This window comes from Nuphar pumila, chromosome 9 (genome assembly GCF_984573655.1).
Source record: "Nuphar pumila chromosome 9, dmNupPumi1.hap1.1, whole genome shotgun sequence".
In the NCBI taxonomy this organism is placed as follows: domain Eukaryota; kingdom Viridiplantae; phylum Streptophyta; class Magnoliopsida; order Nymphaeales; family Nymphaeaceae; genus Nuphar; species Nuphar pumila.
This window is the reverse complement of record NC_143257.1, coordinates 113,607,586-113,614,560: the sequence shown is the minus strand read 5'-3', so window position 1 is coordinate 113,614,560 and position 6,975 is coordinate 113,607,586.

The window sequence follows — 6,975 nt, the reverse complement described above, 5'->3', positions numbered from 1 at the left end:
CAAGCAGATGCCAAAGCAATAAACTCAGATTCCATTGTAGAATGAGTTATACAGGTCTATTTCTTAGACCTCCATGCAACACCTCCCCCACTAAGGGTAAAAACTCAACCACTCGTAGACTTGGAATCTTCAAAGTCGGTATTCCAACTTGCATCACTATACCTTTCAATAATAGCAGGAAACTCGGTATAGTGAATTCCATAGTCTAAAGTATGCTTTAGATATCTAAGAATCTTGTTCACTGCATTCCAGTGTTGATGACCAGGATTATTAGTGTATCTACACACTTTACTCATTGCATAGGCAATATCAGGCCTTCTGCAGTTCATTGCATACATAAGGCTACCTACAACACTGGCATATTTTAATTGTTGAACACTTGCACCAACATTAGTTGTCAATTTCATATTTGGATCATATGGGGTGCATGCTGGTGAACTATTAAGATATCCATATTTTGTAAGAATTTTCTCAATATAATGTGATTGACATAATACAATGCCATTTTTATTTCTTATAATTTTGATTCCTAAAATAACATCTGCAACACCCAAGTCTTTCATACAAAACAAGGAAGATAAAAATCTTTTTGTTTGATTTATGCATTCACTATTGTTACCCAAAATAAGCATATCATCAACATATAAACAAATAATAATAATTGAGTTACTATCTACTTTACTGTAGACAAATTTGTCAGCATCATGAATTTTAAAACCATTATATACCAAAGAACTATCAAATTTTTCATGCCATTGCTTAGGGGCTTGCTTTAATCCGTTCAAGGACCTTTTCGTCCTATTTTCAAACCGTCTGGATTATGGCCATTAATCTCATTTATCTCAAAACGTTTTGGCCTTTCTCACAAGTCTATAAATCTCTTCCTTTTCCATCTTTTGAATAATCAGAATTTCTGAGTCTCCAGTTTTCTCCTTTCTTTCTTCTCGATTTGGCTTGCAGAGTTCATGTGTGGGAGAGTTCATGTGTGGGAGAGGTCATCTGTTCTTGTGAAGCAGTGACTCTCTTGAGGTTCAAGCCTAGTTGTATCCTGGGAACTCAGTCGTAACAAAACCCTTTTTCGCATCTTCGAAATTCCCGGAGTGGGGCGATTGAAGTTCTAAAGATAGCGATCTTAAGAACGTGCCTCTAGGCTTGAAATCTCTTTTCTGAAATCCATTTTTCACAAGGTTGGAGTAACAATTTTAGAACTTCAATTATGGCTACTGGTTCGACATCCAACTCCATCAATCTGCTTAGCTGTGACCTTGAAAAACTCGATCGATTTGATGGGTCAAACTTCAAGCGGTGGTAATCAAAGGTCTCTTTCTTGCTGTCTGAGCTGCATATCGACTATGTTCTCAAAAAGTTCTGTCCCACTGTCGTTGCTAGAGAAGTTGAGACAGAAGAACAAAAGAAAGAGCGAGAGAAGTGGCATACTGACAACTAACGATGCAAAAGGCATATCCTGAACACTTTAGTTGATTCTCTCTTTGACCTGTATTCACCATTGGAGTCGGCTGGAGAGTTGTGGAATGCTCTCGAGATCAAGTACAATGCAAAAGATGTTGGTAACAAAAGGTTTATCGTAGATCAGTATGTTAATTTTTCTATTGTTGATGATAAGCCGATACTTGCTCAAATTCATGAAATGCAAATTCTGGCCTATAAGATCAAAGGAGAAGGTATGTATCTTGATGATGACTTCCAAGTTGCTGTCATCATTGGGAAACTGCCGGATTCCTGGAAAAAATATAGGAATCACCTAAAACATAAAAATGAGAAAATCACTTTAGATGGTCTTCTTAAGGACATCCGAATTAAGGAGGAGACTTGTCTTCGTGACAAAAAGAATTCGAGTCCTAAAGAAGGTTATCCTAAAGTAAATTTTGTTAGTAACAAGGGTGACAAAATCATGAAAACCCAGAAAATCAAAAAAAAATTCGTGAAAGGGAAAAAGCCAACTGATAAAAAGAAAATTAGTTGCTATGTTTGTGGCAAGTTTGGCCATTTTGCTAGAGAATGCAGAGAACGGAAGATGACTGGTCCTAAGCCAAATGAATCAGAAGAGAGGCTTGTTGCTGTAATCTCTTAAACCTTTATGGTGACTGCAAATAAGGATTGGTACCTGGATACTGGAAGCATTGTGCATGTGGCAAACGATAGAAACTTGTTCAAGTCGTATGAAGTAGTGGGTGAGGGATGCAATCTCTTTATGGAAAACTCTTCCTCAACTAAAGTGCTGGGAAAAGGGAGTGTGGAAATTAAGTTCACCTTCGGGAAAGTCCTAACACTTGAGAATATCCACTATGCTCCAGAAGTTCAGAAAAATTTAATCTCTGCAGATCTACTGTCATGAAATGGCTTTAAGATTGTTTTTGAGTCTGAGATTGTAACTGTGACTAAAGGAAAAATCTTTGTAGGAAAAGGGTTTGCCACTGGTGGTATGTTCAAGATGAGCATAAATGAAGCTACTACTTTTGTTTATATGGCTGACTCATATTTTCTTTGGCATTCAAGATTAGGATATATAAATTCTTGTTGCATTCATAATATGAATAACTTTGGTCTTCTTCCTTGTCATGTTAGAATAGAACATAAACATAAGTGTGAGACATGCATTCAAACTAAGCTAACTAGACTCTCATTTCCTAGTGTAGAAAAGAATTATAAATTGCTTGAATTAGTGCATTCTGATGTGTATACGATGGATAATGTTTTAAGTCGTGGTGGCAATAGGTACTTCATTAACTTATAGATGATTACTCGAAATTCTGTTATTTTTATTTAATGAAACATAAATCGAAAACATTTTTCAAATTTCTTTTTTATCTTGCTGAAGTACAAAATAGGTTTAAAACAAATATTGTACATTTAAGAACAGATAGAGGAGGTGAATACTTAGGAGGAGAATTTGATAAATTATGTAGAGATAATGGCATTATCCATCAAACTTCCACTACAAGAAAATCGTGGATTAGCGACGACTTATATCCATCGTTAATCCGTCGCTAAGTCGTCGCTAAACTGTTTAGCGACGGATTAGCAATGGATAGAGGCCATCACAAATTTTTTCTCGCTAATTAACGGAAAAACTTATCTGTCGTTAATTCCGTCGCTAATTTGCGACGGATTAGCAACGGATAATGTCCGTCGCTAATCCGTCGCTAAATTTAAAAAATAAAATAAAAATAATGATCCCTATCGGGCGGTATTCCGGCAGCAATAAGCCGGACTTATACCGCACCCGACAGGCGGTCCTCCATGAACCGATGCTCTCCGACGCCATCCTCCATGAACCGGCGGCATCATCTTCCGTGAACCAGCGTCGCCGTCATCTTTCGTGAACCAGCGTCACCGTCCTCCGTGAACCGGCGTCGTCATCCTCCGTGAATCGACGCCGACATCCTCCAGCGATCGCCGACCGTCCTCCGGCGTCACCGTCCTCCATGAACCGGTGCTCTCCGGCATCGCCGTCCTCCATGAACCGGCACCGTCATCTTCCGTGAACTGGCGTCGCCGTCATCCTCCGTGAACCAGCATCACCGTCCTTCGTGAACCGGCGTCGTCGTCCTCTGTGAACCGGCGCCAACGTCCTCCAACGATCGCCGACTGTCCTCCGGCGTCGCCGTCCTCCACTCTCCAACGCGCTCTCCGACGTCGCCGTCCTCCATGAACCGGCGTCGACGTCCTCCAACAATCGCCGACTGTCCTCCGGCGTCGCCGTCCTCCACTCTCCAACGCGCTCTCCGACGTCGCCGTCCTCCGAAGAAGTCGGTTTAAATCGAGTGCGATCGATTTAAATTTCGAACAGGGAAAGAGGGAAAATTTCGCTCTCGGTTTAAATAAAAAATTAGCGAGGGATTTAGCGAGGAAATTTTTTCGTCGCTAATCCGTCGCTAATTAGCGACGGATTAGCGACAGAAAAATTCCCTCGCTAAATCCCTCGCTAAAATGTTTTTCTTGTATTGAGAATTAGCGACGAAACAATTGTTGTCGTTAATCCGTCGCAAATTAGCGACGGATTAGTTAGAGAAAACTTTCATCGCTAATCCGTCGCTACTTAGCGACGGATTCATGAAGAAAGTTTTCTCTAGCTAATCCGTCGCTAATTTGCGACGAAAAAAATCCGTCGCTAATTAACATTTTTCTTGTAGTGTTCAACACCTAGAACTCCTGAAGAAAATGAAGTAGCAGAAAGAAAAAACAGAACACTTGTAGAAATGATGAATGCTATGCTTCTTAATACGAGTTTGCATTCCAACTTATGGGGAGAGGATATACTTTCTGCTTGTTATATTCTTAACCGAGTTCCTTATTCCAAATCTGAAAAATCACCTTATAAATTGTGTTTTGGTAAGAAACCTAATCTTAGTTATTTTCATATTTGGGGTTGTTTAGCATATGTTAAAATTCCAGAAAATAAAAGGAAGAAGGTTGGACCTAAAACATTTAAATGTGCATTTGTTGGGTATGCTGAACATAGTAAAGCATATAGATTTCTAGACATTGTTAATGATGTTATTATAGAATCTAGAGATGCATCTTTCATAGAACATAAAAATGCATTTGATTCTCTTCTTGATGGCAATCACATTACAATAGATGAACATCTTGTTAATGACATGATTGAATATTCTAATGATTATGCTGATGAACCAGAAACTGAAGTTAGACACAGTAAACGCATTAAAAAACCAACTAATTTTGGTTCTGACTTTTATATATTTCTAATTGAGAATGATCATGTGTCTTTTCAAGAGGCTATGTCTTTTCAAGATGTTGCTTTTTGGAGAGAAGCTATTAATGATGAAATAGAATCAATTATGTCTAATAATGTTTGGAAATTAGTGGATTGGTCAGCATTTATCATAAATAACACTTGACGCAAGTATGAACAGTCTAGTCAGACGATAAAACTTCTTGTCTATTTTATATTTTTTTTAATGAAAATTATAAAAATTGAATTATTCAACCCCCAATCCGTTTGGAGCCTGAATCGCATGGATAGAAAATTTAATGATCCATCTAAGCACCGGCAAGTTTAGCAGATTGTCTTAGGCACATAGTTATTCACCCTCCAACCATAGTGACAAATATGGCGAGATTTATGAAAATCTAAATTGTCTGAAATTTTAAAACAGCAATTTCTATCGAGATTTTCAAAATATAGTGAGATTTATGAAAAAAACATAGATACTGTAATTTAAACGTGATATTTACGTTTTAAACTGCTATTTATCATGATTTAAATGCGATATTAATAAATTTTATTAATATTTTTTTTATAAAAATCAAATTTTTTATTTATTGTTGAGATTTTGCCAAAAAAAAGGTGTGATTTATGGATTTTTTTTTCAATTTCTCGTGAGTTTTTGAAAAATGAGAAATTGCCGATAAAAATGTTTGTCACTATGGCTGAGTGTGGCTCACACATTACCCATTCAAAGCAGTTTTGGTACGGCGCCCCTCTGCTTTAGGGATTTAGACGATTCAGATTTGATCAAGATGTAGGTATTTTTTACTGAATTGATCCATGTAATTGGTTTTTAGATTATAGACGCAAACTCACAGTTAAAATGAAAAATTATAATGCCAAATTTGTACCCAACTTTCTAAATTGATAAATCTTATGTGTTCAGATTGGGGTCATTCGTTGGATTAGATCCAGTTCGAATTCAGATTTTATATGATCTATTGAATGGGACTAAGTGGATTCAGATTCGGTTGGGTATCCCACCAAAATCTCATCCACAGAAAAAATGAATATTTTATTGCGCAATGACTTTTGTTAAATAACAGTAAAAAAAAAAAGGGCAAGCTGAAGGACGGGTTTGGTTAGGATTCACGCAGAACCAAACCTAGACCTGATTTGAATGATGGCACAACATGGATCCAATCGGACCCACCATAAGAAAAACCATACCTGGACCGAGTCAACTAAGTCCTATCTAAAATTAACTAAAAAAAACACTCAAAGTAAGAACAAAAAAACAATATTTACTTTTGAAGGGGCGAACAAGAAAAATGAAAGTAAAACATTTAATGCTGCTTCTAAAGCCCTTAGGAATAGTAGTTATGCAGATCCGAGTGGGTGGGAGATCCATTTATAATACATCTTGCTATGGCCCTTCCACTCTTTCTCATCAATATGGGATTATTTTTTTGCACATACACAGCAAGAGTCACAAGAGTATTTACCAAGGATCGGTACTAGGGGTGTCAATGGGTCGGGTTTGGTTCAGACCCAGGTTGAACCGACCTCGGTTTTTGGGTATGGTATCTGGTCCGGACCCACTATAAGAGAAACCATACCTGGACCTGATAAGAACTACATGAACAAGACTCGGGCCGGACCCAGTAAAATAATATTTTTTTTCATTTTTTTTACATTGAAAAATTGTGGGTCTTAATCGGAACTCAGGTCGGGCCCGAGTTTGATATAAAATTTCACAATCTATACCCAGATTTATGTATTAATCCAGACCCAAGTCTTAATCAGGTCTTCTTATTTATCACCACACTCAAAGCCTATAGGGTTTGGTACTGGTCGTGACCGGTTGACACCCCCTAGTTGGTACATTGGACAAGGTTGCTAGTTTCTCCAAGCTGGAACAAAAATCAAAAGAAAAAGAAAAACTTATATTAAATATAACATAACAAGAAGAGGTTTTGCAACAAAAATAAAAATAAAAAAAAAACTTGCCCTTGTAGGTGACAAGGGACTTCGACCTTGACCTAGTTTGTCAGTGTTGGTCCATGTCCGTCGACCACTACAGATCAACAATTTCCATCTTCATGATGAACTGTTGCACATTTCTTTGGGACGTTTCACTGTTGCTGCCTAAAAAACTCGCTTTCTCAAGTGTAAAAACATGTGTGTAATTCATGCATGAGAAGCTTGTATCCGTTAATATAAAATAATAATTTCCAATGATATTGAAAATGCACCTTTCAAGTTTATCGAATTTTTATAAT